Raw genomic sequence first — 17,445 nt, 5'->3', positions numbered from 1 at the left:
AACAATTCAATGGCTCTGTGAAGAAGAAAAAGGAGGCACAAAGTACCCAATGAAAAAGAGACCTCTCGAGTGATCTGCTCCACTGAACCTGCCACCCTTCCCGAGGGCAGGGACCCTCCAGGCAGCAGGAAGCTGTTCTTCTCTGGGCTTTGCTGCTGGGGAGGTGGAAGCTGCTCTGCTTTCTGCTGCTTGTGCTATTAAAGGAAAGCAGCTGACAGCAACAGCTGCCTGCCTGGCCTGTTTGGTCTGTGGCTTAGCACTCAACATACAACAGAGAAGGAAAAGTGCTCTGCTACCAGCCCCACTTCTCATACCCTGCCCCCACTTGGTCTTTCCCTCTGTCCTCTGCCAAGTGCAAGCAGGAGACTCTTCTCCCCCAAACTGGCCTTATTTGGGGCTGCCTCTCCTGGTGTGCAGCACAGCAAGTCCTCTCTGCTGGGAGATGGCTTAGAACTGGCACCAAGGGTGCTGTGGGCACTGTGTGTTTGCAGAGTGGTGATGGAATAGGGGCACTTCAGAGCTAAAAGGGGTAGATCTGGGCAGAAGGTGAGCAGACCTCTTTCCTCTCCTTGGATAAGCATTTCAGGGCTTGAGAAATGCCCTGCCAGCCTTTTAGGTCTCTCCTTCCACTGCTCGTAGGGCTGTGAGGAGCTAGAGACTTGCAGGTCCCTCAGAGTTATTATCTATGAACTCATCTTCCATGTGGCTTTTTTGAAGGCCAGCCAAGCCCATTAATCCCCACCTTCTCCAGTCCCTAATCCCTGCTGGGGCTTAGAGGAAAGTTATTCTGGTGCTCGCAGCAAGGCTCCTCTGGCAGTGCCTCCCCTGCTGTAACTTAAGGCAAGTTTATTAATGGGACTTTTGATCAGCTTGGAAATGCTGCAGCTCCTAAGGCAGCTTGCAGCGTCCTGCCCCAGCTTCTGAGTGCTTCCTGGCAGGGAGGGTGCCCAAAGGGAGGGACTCATCCCTCAGGCTGCTCCCTTATCTCCATGTGCTTGAGGGGAGTTAACAACAGGCAGATGCTCCTTGCAGGGACAAACGCTGCCAGGGATTCTGGGGGGAGTGAGTGGAATTGAAGTCAGGGTTGGAAGTGCTCTGCTGGGCTGATGGTTTGCAGCTGTGTCACTCTTCCTCCCCTTGACCTGGCACACATAAGAGTCAGAATTGTTTGGGTTGTAGGAGATCTCTAAGATCACTGAGACCAACCATCAACCCGACACCACCCTGGCCATTAAACTGTGTCCCAAAGTGCCATGACCACACATTTCTTGAACACTTCCAGGGATGGAGACTCCACCACCTCCCTGGGCAGCCTGTTCCAATGCCTGACCACTCTGTCAGGGAAGAAATTGTTCCTCATGTCCAACCTAAATCTCCCCTAGCACAATTTAAGCACAAATTAAGATGCTAGGGAGAACAGACCAACCCCCACTCCTTTCCAACCTCCTTCCAGGAAGCTGGAGAGAGCCAGAAGGTCTCCCCTCAGTCTCCTTTTCTCTAGGCTTAACAACCCTAGTTCCCTCAACTGCTCCTCAGCAGCCCTGTTCCCCAGACCCTTCACCAGCCTTGTTGCCCTTCTCTGGACCCACTCCAGCCCCTCAATGTCCTTCTTAGAGTGAGAGGCCCAAATTCTGTATTCTAAAATATCTCATTTTCTGGAGTAAAATCCAGCAAGGATGGTCCTGTGGTTCAGCCTGGCCCCTATTCATTCCACCATCCTCTTCATGATGTGATGGCCAGGGTGGTGCTGGCCTGAAGGTTGGCCTCAATGATCTCAGAGGGCTTTCTCAACCCAAACAATTCCTTTCCTCTGGCTGATCCAGGATTCCTGCCTTGCCATCTTTGTAAACTTGATCCTCTTGATGAGCTGTCAGCTCTCCAAGGTGTGAAGGTCCTTACTGCTGTCTTAAGGGAAGTTTCCTTGATGGAAGTGTTTCAGAGCTTGGGCATTCTTGGGCTGATTTAATGTCATTTATAGACTCTAAATTAGCCAGAAGGCTGCTGGAGAAGGTGCTGAGAAGGGAATCAGCTCTCCAAGGTCTGTGTGTTGCAGCAATCCAGGCATAAAACCAACAGGTACCCAAATCTACTTTCTCTCTACTTGACACTTCTTTGGTCCTTCCTGGAGGCAGGAGGCACTTGCTGGAGGTGTGTACACACAGCTGGCCCCTCCCTGGCTGTGTTTGTGGATTGTCTGGAGGAGAAGGTGGGTTTGTATGACACGGCTCTCACTGAAATCCTGATGTTGCTGGAAGTCCAAACATGCTTTGGGAATGAGTAATGAGATCCTTTCTATGGTGCCTGACATAAGAGAGCCCTTGGTGTGGCAGGGAGCTTGGCAGCGTGAGGCTGTGGCAGGCTGGAGCTGAAAACCTTGTTTGCTTTAGCCCACAGGAGCTGCAGGAGAGCTGCCCACTGGGCTCCACTTGAAACAACTTGGCTTGAATCCTGGGGTCACTCCCTGCAAGAAGCACACCAAGGGGCTGGAGCAGGTCCAGAGAAGGGCAATGAAGCTGGGGAAGGGTCTGAAGAACAGGGCTGGTGAGGAGCAGCTGAGGGAGCTGGGGTTCATCAGCCTGGAGAACAGCAGGTTGAGGGGAGACCTGGCTCTCTCCAACTCCCTTGAAAGGACATTGGAGCTAGGTGGGTGTTGGTCTCTTCCAGCAAGGAGCAAGGGACAGGAGAAGAAGCAGCTTTGAGTTGCCTCAGGGCAGGTTTAAGTTGGACACAAGGAACAATTTTTTCCCCTTGAGGATTGTCCAGGCCTGCCTCAGGCTGTGCAGGGCAGTGGTGGAGTCCCCATCCCTGGAGGGGGTTTCACAGCCATAGAGATGTGGTGCTGAGAGCCACTTTTTGGTGGTGACCTGGCAGTGCTGGGTTCATGTTTGGACTCCATGAGCTTAAAGGTCTCTTCCAACCAAAACAGTTCCATGACTCTCTGACTTTTCTAGCAAGTGAGTTGAACCTGAGCCTCTAAGTGCTGATGGACAAACTTCAGTGAAGATCCCCTGAGCTGCACCTCACTACTTCAACGAAGCTTCTCAATGTGAGTGGCTTCCTGCAACCTGGACCATCCACACAAAGACAGCTGAGATCCCTCTGTGTTTAACTACACAAGACATTAAAAATGCATCCCAACAGTTCAGACTGTGCCCCAGAAATGGTCAGAAATTAAATGAGGTCACAGACATGTGCCCAGCCATGGTCTGAAAGCAGTGTCAGCAGCTTGGCTCATTGCTGTGCCTTCTCCTTTAGAAAGGGAGGCAGAGAGGTGTTGTGTGGAGGAAGGAGGATGACTTTGCATCTCTGCTGCCTGCCCTCCTCTGTCCTCATGCCTCAGTGATCAAGTGCTCCTGAGAGCCTGGGCTAAGAACAGTGAACTGACCTAGGAGAGCAGAAATGGGAACTATGACCAAGCTGCCCTGCCTCTCCCAGGCAGGGATTCTGTTCTCCATGGCCTTAGGAGCTAAATTTAAAGGAGCAAGTGGAGCTGAGGAGATCATTCCCATGCTCCTCATAAACCTGGGTGTCAGGGTGACTGCTACAACCAGAGCAACCAAAGTGAGGAGATGGAGTTTTGCTTGGTGCTCCTCCTTTATATGCTGCTCTTGGGAAGAGACTACTCCAACCTCTTTGGCCCCCTGGACTGGACACTGGTGAGGCCACATCTTGAATCCTGGGGTCAGTTTTGGGCCTCTCACTGCAAGAAGGACATTGAGAGGCTGGAGCAGGTTCAGAGAAGGGCAATGAAGCTGGGGAAGGGTCTGGAGAACAGGGCCGGTGAGGAGCAGCTGAGGAACCAGGGCTGTTCAGCCTGGAGCACAGGAGGCTGAGGTGAAACCTCCTGGCTCTTTCCAACTCCCTGCAAGGAGGCTGGAGGCAGATGGGGGGTGGTCTCTTCCCCCAAAGAACAAATGACAGGACAAGAGGAAGCAGCCCCAAGTTACCCTATGGGAGGTTTAGGTTGGACATCAGGAACAATTTCTTCCCCTTGAGAGTTGTCAAGGCCTGGCCCAAGCTACCCAGAGGAGTTGGTTTTGAAAGGGAGATACTGGCTGGACTGGGTACAGAGCAGGAGCTCTCAACAAGATGCCAGGAGAAGACTTTCAGGTGAGCTGGGCCTGGATTTTATGGATGGAGTTGATTTACCCAAGGGAGCAGGGTACTCACTAGGTACACAAAGATGCTGAGCATTAAAAGGAGATGGGGTAAATACTAGGTGGGACAGGTTGGCTGCTGCTGGGACATGAGGAGGTCTAACCAGTGAAGGGCACAGAGGCTGTTTGCTGTGGAATCATTCCAAGATTCCATGCAATGGGCTGAGGAATGTCTAGCTACAGGAAAACTCTTCTTGTCTGGAGTCAGCTGTCACTGGGGGACTGATAAGTGTCTGTTCCTTTCCACACCTTCCCTCTGGGCAAAAGACTTACTCAACTTTCCTCAGGGAGGACTTGACTGGCCTCTGATGCTCTTCCAGAGATAGAAATCTTGAGTCATGCACATTGGGGTTATACCATTACTGCTGGTACTGCCTCTGCTGCTTAACAACCACAAGGACCTGGGCAGCTGTCTCCCAGCTGAGGAATTACCCAATGCATCTTTCACACCACTGCCTTCTGCAGCCTCAGTCCTGCCTTAGTGTTGCCCTTTCATCTTCAAAGTCATCTCTTGTCTTCTGTTGTGCTGGTGCCTGATTTGCAGAGCTACAGAACAGCAGAGCTTAAGGTACATGGGGTCCCAAAATCCCCATAAAGGCTCCAGGCTGGGGGCAGAGTGGCTGGAAACTGCCCAGTGGAAAAGAACCTGGGGTGTTGTTGACAGCAAGTGGAGGTAAGCCAGCATGGGCCCAAGGGGCCAAGAAGACCACCAGCATCCTGGCTTGGATCAGCCATGGTGTGGCCAGCAGGAGCAGGGCAGGGATTGTCCCACTGCACTTGGCAGGGGTGAGGCCACACCTTGAACTCTGGGGTCAGTTTTGGGCTCCTCACTGCAGGAAGGTCATTGAGGGGCTGGAGCAGGCCCAGAGAAGGGCAAAGCAGCTGGGGAAGGGTCTACAGAACAGGGCTGGTGAGAAGCAGCTGAGGGACCTGTGGGGAGACCTTGTAGCTCTCTACAACTCCCTGCAAGGAGGTTGGAGCTAGGTAGAGGTTGGTCTCTTCTCCCAAGGAGTTAGTGATAGGACAAGAGGAAAGGGGCTCAAGTTTTCCCACTGAGGTTTAAGCTAACATTAGGAGAAACTTCTTCACTGAAAAGGATTCTCAAAGACTGGCCCAGGATGCCCAGGGAGGTGGCTGAATCCCCATCCCTGCATAGGTTTCAAAGGTGCAGAGATGTGATGCAGGGTGGGAGGGACACATAAATTAGCAGCAGTCTTGGTGGAGCTAGAGAATGGTTGGACTCAATGGTCTCAAGGGGCTGTTCCAACCCAAATGGCTCTCCCCTTCTGATGAAGGTTCCTGAATGCTCCCTGCACATCCCTGACCTCCTTCCATCTGAACAGAAGTGGTGGAGGAAGCATCTGTCTTGCTAAACTAGTCAAGATGTGAATATGCTTCAGGATTTGCTTCCTCCCCTTGGGCAGAAGCTTCTTTTCCTTCTGTTTTAGCTAACTCTGTAATCCCCAGGCTGGGAGTTAGTGGAGTTTGGCTCTGGCACCAGAGACTGAAAAACAAAAACTGCTTCTAGCCCAGTTCTGGTGGTACCCTGGTGGGCTCTGCCTGGGCTGGGGAAGGCTTCCCACAGCCTGTGGTGCATTGGGCTGGAGCAGCCAGGTATTGGAGGTGCCAGATCCATGGTTGCTGCCTTTTTCTTTTACATACATAGATTCTGCTTTCCCTGTCAGTGAAATCTTGACATGGCAATGCCCTGCTGAGAAGTTTCCACAACCTTATTATTCCTCCCCAGGAACGAGGCTGCTTCTGTGTCCCCATTCCTGCCTGGGTGAGGAAGAGAGATCATCCCTGCTGCTTTATGGCCACCAGGTCACAAAGTGCTGCCTCAGTCAGGTGGACCCAAACCAAGCCCATGATGTGAGTCCATCAGTTGTTTGTGGTGGAACATTGATGTGCTGGAGGATGATCTGGGTGGTCAGCCTTGATTTGGGTTGAAGAATTCCAAACTGCTTCCCTAACCCCACTCACAGCAGTGCTGGAGGTGTTTGCTCCATTCATGGAAGCACAGATCACAGAACCATGGAATGCTTTAGGTGGAAATTCTTCAGGGCCTTGATCCACACCAACAAAAACTGCAGTTTGCTGCTTGCAGTCTGGGCTGGCTCCAAGTTTGACCTTTTATTGTTCAAGAAGAAAAAAAGACTGAATTGAGCTGCCTTAGTTTCCATAAGAGGACAGGCCCAGGGTGTCAGTGGCTGCCATTGTTGACCAGGAATGTGCAGCATGGCCTTGTCCAGGCTGCAGCCCTAGGTATGGCCCCGGACTGCTGACCAAGAATTTCCTGCAGCTCAAGGAGTAGGAGCCTTTGTGTCTTTGGAACAAGAGGATCTGTGTTCTGCCACTGCCATCTCAGTGACCCTGGCCTGCTGTGCTGTGGCTGCCTGGGCCAGCTCTTCATGAACTGCCCCACACAAACAGCCATTGTGAGCCTCCTCAGGGCTGCACTGCTCCAGCTTCAGCTCTGCTGCTGCTTTCTTCATAACCTTGTCTGGGGCTGCTCCCCAGCAGTGGGGGCAGCAGGTGGAGGAAGGGGATTCTGCCCCTCTGTTGAGGTCTGCTGAGACCCCACCTGCAGCACTGGGGCCTACTCTGGAGTCCTCAGCACAGCACAGACTGGGATGTGTTGGAGCAGGGCCAGAGGAGGTCACAGCAGTGCTGGGAGGGCTGAAAGCCCTCTGCTGTGAGGCCAGGCTGAGGGTGTTGGGGTTTTTCATCCCAGAGAAGAGAGGGCTCCAGGGAGACCTTCTGGTGGCCTTTCAGTGATGCAAGGGACTGACCAGAAAGCTGGGGACAGACTTCTGAGCAAGGCCTGTTGTGACAGGACAAGGGGGGCTGGGTTAAGCTAAAAGGGGGAGATTTACACCAGTGACCCTCTGGTGTGTTACTACAACATGCTTTGGAGAAGCCTGGCTCTTTGCACTTCCTTTGGGAATTCAATAGATGGATTTTGTTCACCTTGGGGCAACTCCACAGCAGAGACCATGAAGATGGAACACATTCTGGGGTAGGAGGGGTTACTTCTCAGCAGGGATGCTGGTGCCTACACATAAGGAGGAAAACCCCCAAGTCCTTCCAACATAAGGCAGAAGCTCAGGGCTTTACCTCTGCTGCACACACTTGGGCACCTCTGCAAGCAGCACTCATGTCTCTGGCTACAAGAGGTGATGAAAGGATTTGCTGGAAGCCTGGGAAGCAAACATTGCCTGTCTGTGATGCAAGAGCCAGGCCCTCCTGCTTGCTCATGGAACAGCTTCCAAACAAAGACAGAACAATAATTTAGCTTCAGACTGCCATGTGAAGTAGGAAAATGTCCAGTGAGTCACCACAAGACTCCCAGCATGGGGAACAGGCCCTTTCTGAGGGACCCAGGCACACTCACAGCCTCCAGCTCCAGGGTTCATGCAGAGCAGAGGCTTCCTCCCTCAGCAAGGGAATTGCTTGGGAGAAATGATCTCAGCATCCATCTCTGCTCTGCCAGTGCACAAGGCACATGCAGGCCCACTGGAGGCAACATTTGCATCCACCTACTCTGGCTCCAGTGCCTCCCATGGCCAGGGGGGTAAAGGAGAAAGCACAGGGGCAGAGCAGTGCCCAGGAATCTGTCCAATGGCAATCAGAGCCAGCAGCATGGAATGGGTTGAGTGGGAAGGGACTTCCAGTGCTCCTCCAGCCCAACCCCCTGCAGTCAGCAGGGACATCTGCAACTGGAGCAGGTTGCTCAGAGCCCCAAACAACCTGACCTGCAATGGCTCCAGGGATGGGGCATCTCCCACCTCTCTGGGCAACCTGGACCAGGCTCTCACCACCTTCCCAGTGAGGATTTTTCCCCTTCTCTCCACTCTGAATCTCCCTCTTAGAGTTCAGACCATCTACCCTTGTCCTGTCACAACAGACCCTGATCAGAAGTCTGTCCCCAACTTTCTCATCAGCCCCTTGAAGCACTGCAAGGCCACCAGATGATGTCCCTGGAGCCTTCTCTTCTCCAGGCTGAACAAACCCAACTCTCAGCCTGGCCTCACAGCAGAGGACACAGCAGGCTCTGGGCTGGCAGCGTTTGATGCCAGCTCACATCCAGCTTTGCCCCCCCAGCACCCCATGCTCTTCTCCACAGAGCTGCTCTCCAGCCCTTCATCCCCAGCCTGGATTGATACAAGCTCACACCCACGTGCAGGACGTTGGACTTGGCCTTGTTGAACCTCAGGAGGTTCACATGGTTCCACTTTCCCAGCCTGCCCAGGTCCCTTTGGGTCATTACCAGGTATTTAAGCTGCAAGCCCAGTAAGCAGCTCTGCTAGACAAGAAGTTAACACAAACATATTGCTGTCTCCTTCACAAGGGCATTTATCAGACTCTTGAACTCTAAACCCAGCACATTCCAAAAGCATGATGTCATCCCAGACTGACAAACTCCACCAAGCCAAAGGTTAGGTGCCAGCCCCTTTTGCTTCCTCTGGCCTTGCAGCTTATTCCTTTGAGCCCAAGGGATGCCAGCCTGGCCCTTAAGCTGCTGCCATCCCTCCCAGCAGCAGCCCAGTTTAATTCTCCCCAAGCAGGGAACCACTCCTGCTCTCACATGATGGTTATTCTTAGAGAGGATCCCAGGGATTTTTCTTGAGCTAAGTTCAGTCATGCAGTTGGCCAAGAGCCATAAGAGCATCACAGAGCAACTCCCACCAGAAAAGGGAGCAGCATTAGTGCAGGATGGAGATGTGGGAGACATTGAAAGTGACAGGTTATGCAAGGCAGACCTGGGCAGCTGAAGATCATAGTCATGGAATTGTTTGGGTTGGAAAAGCCCTCTAGGATCATCAGGTCCAACCATCAACCCAACTCCACCATGGCCATCAAACCATGCCACCAGGTGCCCTGGCCACATGTTTCTTGAACACCTCCTGGGATGGTGACTCCAGCACCTCCCTGGGCAGCCTGCTCCAGTCCCTGACCACTATTACAGCAAGGAAATTTTTCCTCATCTTCAACCTAAAACTCCCCTGGCACAATTTCAGGCAATTTCCTCTCATTCTATCACCTGATACTAGGGAGAGGAGACCAGGGCTCTCAGCCTTTCCTTCTCACAGAGATGCTCCAGGTCCCTCAGCAGCTTCCCAGACTCCCTGGACTTCCCTCCAGTAGTTCCCTGTCTCTCCTGAACTTGGGAGCCCAGAACTGGACCCAGGACTCCAGAGGTGGCCTCGCTGGGGCAGAGCAGAGGAGGAGGAGAATCTCCCTCGGCCTGCTGACCACACTCTTCATGCTCCCCAGGGGACCATTGGCCTTCTTGGCCATGAAAGGCATATACTGGCTCTTGGGCAACTTGCTTCCCAGCACTCCCTCTCTGTGGAGCTGCTTCCCAGCAGCTGCACTGGCGCAGGGGCTTGTTCCTCCCAGGGGCAAGGCCCCACACCTGCCCTTGAAGACTCAAAAGTCCTTGCTTCTCTTTGCTCACACCCTGGGTGTTTGGGGTCTGAGGGGGAAGCCACAGGGGACAGAAGACTCATTTCTACAATGAATTAATGGAGAAGAACAGATTTGTCCTTCCAAAACATCTGCAGGAAGCCAGCGGAGGAGGAAGGGAGTAGCTGCAGCAGCTCCACCACTATTGTATTTATGTTTCCGTGCCCTTGACAACAAACACCTCCAGGGGGGCCTGAGGAGCAAGGGTTGGGTTAGAACACAAATGGTGAGTTTGGGGGAAAGAAAGAGCAACATCCCCATCCCTGGAGGGGCTGAGAAGAGGCAGGGCTGTGGTGCTGAGGGACCTAGTTTAGCATCAGCCTTGGCAGATTTAGAGAATGGTTGGACTGGATGAGCTTAAAGGCCTGTCCCAACCCCATGATTCTGTGGAGTAAACTCATCCAACCTGGCTTTCACCACTGTCAGGCTGGGAGCCTCTGCAGCTTCTCTGGGCAGCCTGTTCCAGTGCCTCACCACCCTCATGAGGAAGAATTTCCTCCTAAAGTCTACTCTCAATCCGTCTTCCATCACACCTCATCCTCTCATTCCATGCCTTTGCACAAAATCCCTCTCCAGCTCTCCTGTAGCCCCCTTCAGGTACTGGAAGGCTACTCTAAAGTGTCCCTGGAGCCTTCTCTTCTCCAGGCTGAACAGCCCCAACTCTCTCATCATGGCCTCATGGGAGAAGTGAATTTCTGAGTGAAAATTCAAGCTGCACAGGTCCCTGCTCTGTAAAGATCCCAACGTATTTCTCCCTCAGGTCATCCCACAAGACCCAGCCAGCACCAGACTCACACAAACACCTCCTCCATCCTGCCTCCTCTCTTGGGCTCCTCCAAAGGAGGAAACTGGGAGGAAGTTGCCTTTATTCCTCCAGGGCAGCCAATGAAAATGGATGGAATGTTCCCAGCTAAATGACTCCAGGAAGCATTGTGAGCTGCTGAATACAGCCTGTGGGAAACACCTGTGTGGGGTCCATGTCCTGAAGGCACAGAACAACATGTGTTGAGAGGTACCATGAAGTACCACTCCACCATCCCTGGGACTCTGCAGCAGCTCACTCTCTAATGCTCCTTTTTGTGCAGCAGAGAAGGAAAAGGTGAACACAGCAACTCATCCCCTTGGACAGCTTGGAAGTGAACAACCAAGTCAGCTGAAGTCTGAAATCCATTCCAGACACCCCCAGAGTCTGGAAAATGTTAAAACAGATTCACAGAATGCATCAGGTTGGAAGGGACCCTCAAAGCTCATCTTGTGCAATCCCCCTGCAGTCAGCAGGGACACCTCCAACTAGCTCAGGCTGCCCAGGGCCACATCCAGTCTGATCTTGAAGATCTCCATGGATGGGGCCTCCACCACCCCCCTGGGCTACCTGTTCCAGCATCCCATCACTCATACTGAAGAGCTTCCTCTTCATGTCCAACCTAAATCTCCCCTGCTCCATCTTCAAACCATTGCCCCTTGTCCTATCACCACAGGCCCTTCTGAACAGTCTCTCCCCAGCCTTCTTGTAGCTCCCCTTCAGATATTCAAATGCAGCCTTAAAGTCTCCCTGGAGCCTTCTCTCCTCCAGGCAGAGCAGACCCAACTCTCTCAGCCTGTCCTCACAGGGGAGGTGCTCCAGCCATCTGATCATCTTCATGACCCGCTCTGGACCCGATCCATGTCCTTCTTAAACCATGGTGGTCAAAGACAAGTGCAATGGAAAGGGAGGGGAAAGAGAACATGCAGGAGGGGCACTTCCACTCCTGTGTCATCTCAGCTGCAGGCAGCACTCCCTCCCTGCAGAAGATGACAGTCCACCTCCCATGACCTCTTTAGCTCTATCAATCCAGGCCACAGCAAAAAGCCCACCCCTCCCCTGCCAGAGGAGATAAGCCATCTTCTCTGGCTTTTAGTCAAACAGCTTTTAGAGAAGGACTTAAGATGGTTTGGCAGGGAGCCACAGGCCACAGCATAAACAAGGGGTGGTGGGGCTGCCCCAGCCTGCCTCCAGTCACATCCTGAGCGTTACATGAGACCCCACCTGCAGCACTGCATCCAGTTCTGGGGTCTCCAGCATGGGAGGGACATGGAGCTGCTGGAGTGGGTCCAGAGGAGGCCACAAAGATGAGCAGAGGGCTGGAGAACCTCTCCTATGGGGACAGACTGAGGGAGCTGGGGCTGTTCAGCATAGAAGAGAGAAGGCTCCAGGAAGACCTAATAGCAGCCTTCCTGTACCTGCAGGGGCTTCAGGAGAGCCCTTTTGACAAGGGCTGGGAATGACAGGACAAAGGGAGATGGCTTTGAGCTGGGAGAGGGCAGATTTAGACTGGAGACAAGGAAGAAATTCTTTGCAGTGAGGGTGGTGAGACACTGGAACAGGTTGCCCAGGCAGACTGTGGATGTCCCCTCTCTGAGGTGTTCAAGGCCAGGCTGGATGAGGCCTTGAGCAACCTGGGCCAGTGGGAGGTGTCCCTGCCCGTGGCAAGGGGGCTGGAACTGCATCACCTTTAAGGACCCTTCCAACCCAAACAGTTCTAGGATTCCATCAATCTATGAATCTGCCCCTCTGGAGAGGCAGGACCTTGCACCTTGGGGGTGTTCTCTGCACCTGACACTTGAGGAGACTAAAAAAGGCATTTTAGGAACAGAGCTGATCCTATACTCGTAACAGCTGCAGGAGACATGTGAGGCTACTGTCACCTCCAGACAGTTTGAGAACATTTTATCTGACACAGTTGGTGAGCTGAAACCAGCTGTGACTGAACTGCAGCCAGGTGACTCCTCTGCACTCCTGACAGCCAGGACTCACTGGATATTGCTGCCAGAGCCACAGGAACAGCTCCTGCAGCTCTCTTTGAGCCTGGGCCCTGTGTTCCACCGCATTCCATCCTGGAATACTTCTAGGTAATGGCAAAAGGAGCATGAATGAGTGGAGTCAAGAGGCTGCCAGGACTTGAAGAAATAGGCACAGCCTGAGAACAATCACAGGATGCTTTTGGTTGGAAGAGACCTTTAAGACCAAGTCCAACCATGAAGCCAACCACTGTCACAACAATCAAACTGCAGTGCAGGAGGCACTTGGGTCCCTCAGTCCTTACAAATATGGAATCAAGGAATGGTTGGGGTGGGAAGGGACCTCCAAAGCTCAGTCAGTCCAACCCCCTGCAGTCAGCAGGGACATCTGCAACTAAAGCAGGTTGCTCAGAGCATCAAACAACCTGACCTGCAATGGTTCCAGGCATGGGGCATCTCCCACCGCTCTGGGCAACCTGGGCCAGGCTCTCACCACCCTCAGGGTAAAAAATAATCTAACCACAATGCAGAAGACATTGGGACCCTCAGTCCACACAAACATCATGAATTAATTGCAATTCCTTCACTAGAATACCTTGTGTGAGCACCTGGAACATCTCTGTGATGAAGACACACAGAGTTGAGGCTTTTGAGTCTGGAGAAGAGCAGCCTGAAGGGAGATATCATCAATGCAGATCAATACTGAAAGGGTGGATGGCAGGAAGATGGGACCAGGCTTTACTCAGTGGTGCCCAGTGACAGTACAAGGGGTAATTAATGGGCACAAACTGGAACATGAGAAGCTCCATCTAAACATGAGGGGGAACTTCTTGAATTGAAGGGTGCTGGAGCTGGCTGCCCAGAGAGGTGGTGGAGTCTCCATTTCTGGAAAGATTCCAAACCCAACTTGGACATGTTCCTGTATGACCTTCTCTAGGTGACTCTGCCTTGTCAGGGGCTTGGACTGGATGATACCCAGATTTCCCCCCCCACCCCCATTCTGTGATTTCCCACCCCCACCATTCTGGGATTCTGTTACTCAAGTCTCTGGCTACAAGAGGTGATGAAAGGATTTGCTGGAAGCCTGGGAAGGAAACATTGCCTGTTGGTGATGTGAGAGCCAGGCCCTCCTGCTTGCTCATGAAACAGCTTCCAAACAAAGACAGATTCATGCCAGAGCCCATCTAACCCTCTGCTTGTCCCAGCCAGGTACAACTGCTCTGCCACAGCTTTGCTCCCCAGCTGCCCTCAGAGCTTCTGTCATTGCAGAACCACTCTTTCCAAGGAGAGGTGGTTTGGGCTCTCAGCCCCAGGGCAGTGCTGCCCCCCAGGAGGGCTCATACCTCAAATGCAGGTGCTCCCTTCAGCGGGTCCGGCAGGCCTCAGAAGCTGCTTATCTGCAAGACACAAAGAGGGCACAACTGAGAGGCAGCCACAAGGTCACAGACCACTTGGGCCTCAGTTGTTAGGGCTGCCTAGGAGATAATTTGCCTTACTCAAGTAAAACTTGAGGAGTTCTGCTCAAGTCCCACCACAGTGTCCAAGGCAGCTCTGACAGGAACACAAGATCTAGCTGTCATCAAGAGCAGCCTGGAGGAGAAGGACTTGGGGGTGTTGGCTGATGACAAACCCAACATGAGGCAGCAATGGTTGCTGCCAGCCCAGAGCCAACCATGTCCTGGGCTGCATCATGAGGAGCATCACCAGCAGGATGAGGGAGGTGATTCTGCCCCTTTGCTCTGTCCTGGTGAGACCCCACCTGCAGCACTGTGACCAGTTCTGGTGCTCCCAGCATGAGAGGGACATGGAACTGCTGGAGTGGGTTCAGAGGAGGCCATGAGATGATCAGAGGCTGGAGAACCTTTCCTATGGGGACAGACTGAGAGAGCTGGGACTGTTCAGCATGGGAAAGAGAAGGCTCTGGGGAGACCTAATAGCAGCCTTCCAGTACCTGCAGGGGCTTCAGGAGAGCTGGAGAGGGATGTTTCACAAGGGCTTGTAGTGACAGGACAAGGAGCAATGGCTTTGAGCTTGAGGAGGGCAGATTTAGGCCACTCCAAGAGAAGGAGAAAACCCACATGCTCCTGGAGGAAGAGGAGGAGAAGCCATCTCTCATTTCATTTCCATCCCACACCTCACCCACTCTTTATCTTGCCTGTGCTATCAGCAAACAGGTGGTGCCTGGTGTGCACACAGCCCCAGCACATCTCCTAGCCCCATCTCATCCAGCTGCACATCCCACACTAGTTGTTCTTGTTCCTCAGCTCTTCTGGTTCCCAAGCTCCTTGCACTTTTATCACCAAATATTTCAAGGCTTCTCCTAACTTCAGCCTGCTTTCTGCACAGGATTCCCATTCACAGATGCAATTGTGTTGGAAGGGACCTTCAAAGCTCATCTTGTCCAACCCCCCTGAAGTCAGCACAGACACCTCCAACTAGATCAGGATGCCCAGGGACACATCAAGTCTGATCTTGGACGTCTCCAGGGATGGGGCTTCAACCACATCCTTGAGCAACCTGTTTCAGTATTTCACCACTCTCATTGGGAAGAGCTTCCTCTCAATGTCCAACCCAAATCTCCCCCGCTCCAGTTTCAAAACATTGCCCCTCATCCTGTCACCACAGGCCCTTCTAAACAGGCTCCCCCATCCACCTCACCAAACGCTGGTGGCTGGCCCCTCTCAGGCCCCAGTGCCTCGGTGCTTGGTGAGCAGTGCTGATCTCAGGCTGTGTTCACATTGCTGCTCCACTGAAGAGCAAGGCTGTAGAGCAAGCCTCCAGCTCTGCTCAGGATTGTCACTCCCACTCCAGCAGTGGGATGCACTTCAGAGCAATGGAGTTTACAACATGGACAGCGTGCCCTTCGTGGTGTCAGATGCCTTTCGTGCTCCTCTGTTCCTAAGCCAGCACCACTTGCTGTTTGCTCATCCCTAATTCCCCTGTTTCCACCTCCTCAGACAGAAAGCTGCTGGATGGTTGAGTTTCCTGTTGTCTCTCACCCTTCACACATCATGTCCCAGCCTCTGGATATGGAGCCTCCTTTAAACAGCCCCCTTCTCAGCTCTGCAGGGAGTAGGAAGAGGACTGGAGATGCAGAGGTAAGTAGAATGGCCCCAGTGCAGTGGCAGTGTTCCTCATGCAAAGCAAGATCAGAGCCTCGTGAACCCTGAGCTACAAACACAAGGTAGCCATGGAACCTGGAGAGTAATCCTAAGAGTCATGGAATTGTTTGGGTTGGAGAAGACCTCTAAGATCATCCAGGCCAACTATCAGCCCAATACCACCATGGCCATCAAACCATGTCCCCAAGTGCCATGTCCATACCTTTCCTGAACACCTCTAGGGATGGTGACTCTACCACCTTCCTGGGCAGCCTGCTCCAGTCCCTGACCACTCTTGCAGGAAAGAAATTGTTCCTCATGTCCAGCCCAAACTGCCCGTAGCACCATTTCAGGCCATTTCCTCTCATTCTATCACCTGATACTAAGGAGAACAACCCTTACCTGGCTCCAGCCTCCTTGCAGGCACTTGCAGAGAGCCAGAAGGTCTCCCCTCAGCCTCCTTTTTTCCAGCCTCAAAGCCTCCAGTTCCATCAGCTGCTTCTCACAAGACCTGTTCTCCAGACCCTTCACCAGCTTCCCTGGACATGCTCCAGCACCTCAGTGCCTTTCCTGTAGTGAGGAAATGCATCTCAGATTTGCATCCCAGCCCTTTCCTAGAGGAATAATGCCAGCAGCAAGATACCTAGAACAACCTGACACCAAGAAAGCTGCCTTCAGAGCTCCTAGCTCATCTCCTTGCCTCCACCTGAGCTCACCAAGATCCTGAACCAAGGCTTGCTTCAAGAATATGAGATGGACTTTTTATCTTCACGTGTGCCACTGCCAAGTGTTCAATGAATTTTTGTGTAGCCCCAAACTCCTGTTCCCACACTTGTAAGAGGCATCTCAGATAAAGCTGGTAGCATTTGAAAGAGACTGCTTGGACATTTGGATCTAGGCTCTGAGAGCTTCTCCCATGAGAGAAGGGAAGCACTTGAGTCAGGCTGATAATTTCAAGTCTTCAAAGCACAAGATGTAGTTCCACCAACTGCAAGAGTCCAGGGAAGGCTTTCCTCTAAGAGTGCTTAGGCACTGCAATGAGCTGCCCAGGGAGGTGGGGGAGTCCCCATCCCTGGAGGTGTTCAAGAAATGTATGGACATGGCCCTTGGGGACATGGTTCAATGGTCACAGTTAGACTGACTCAGTGATCCTAAAGGGCTTTTCCAACCCAAAAAATTCTGTGGTTCTAAAATCTTCTAGAGGACCTTTCAGCAAGGCAAATTCTGCTGCTACTCACTCAGCTCTTACCACCTGGAGAAAGAGATCAGCCACCCCAAATGCAGGTAGCAGAGGGAATCAGAATAGTTTGGATTGTAAGGGACCTCAGAGACTATCTACTCCAACCTCTCTGCCATGGGCAGGCATACCCCTCAGCTAGACACGGCTATCCAAGGCCTCATCCAACCTGCCCCAGACCACCTCTAGGGAGAGGGCATCCACAACCACTCTGGCCAACCTATTCCAGAATCTCACCACTCCCATACTGAAGAGCTTCATCCTAATATCCAGTCTAAACCTACTGTCCCTCAGCTTAAAATCATTCCCCCTTGTCCTGTCACTAGACACCCTCATGAAAAGTCCCTCTGCAGCCTTCCTGTAGGATCCCTTTAGGTATTGGAAGGCAGCTGTAAGGTGCCCCTGGGTTCTTCACTTCTCCAGCTCCCTCAGCCTATCCTCATAGCAGAGGTGCTCCAGCCCTTGAATCATCTTTGCATGATGAAGAAAAGTCCTACACTGTAAAGCAAGCAGATACTCTTCAGCAATACCCACATGCAACCCTAATTAAAGGGGACAGGCTGGAATAAAAAGAGTCTTCTGCAGGAATTGAGGTTGACAAAGTGAAAGCCCAGCATGGTTCACATAGGCAGACAGTAAATAAGCAGCTGCACAAGTGTAGCTGTTCATGGTGCAGTGGAGTCTCAGCTGTCAAGAGCAATTT

The 17,445-nt window shown here is 52.5% G+C and overlaps 1 protein-coding gene across 10 annotated transcripts in view; it reads right to left on the bottom strand.

Moving 5' to 3' along the window:
- The window catches only part of MAP4 (microtubule associated protein 4), a 135,881-nt gene that overhangs the window by 96,924 nt on the left and 21,512 nt on the right, over nucleotides 1–17,445 (bottom strand). For 9 of the 10 annotated variants that reach the window (XM_068146120.1, XM_068146117.1, XM_068146116.1 and 6 more), the window contains exon 2: nucleotides 13,748–13,801. The exons of the other annotated variant lie outside the window; for it this stretch is intronic. The gene's annotated coding sequence lies outside the window, so the exon portion shown is untranslated. The remainder of the gene's footprint in view (nucleotides 1–13,747; nucleotides 13,802–17,445) is intronic. 10 annotated transcript variants of the gene reach the window in all.

The sequence above is a fragment of the Melanerpes formicivorus genome, unplaced genomic scaffold (assembly GCF_026170545.1).
Source record: "Melanerpes formicivorus ecotype bairdi unplaced genomic scaffold, bMelFor1.0.p_v2 SCAF_13, whole genome shotgun sequence".
Lineage (NCBI taxonomy): Eukaryota > Metazoa > Chordata > Aves > Piciformes > Picidae > Melanerpes > Melanerpes formicivorus.
Note: the sequence above shows the minus strand (reverse complement) of the source record. Positions and strands in the feature narration are given on the sequence as shown.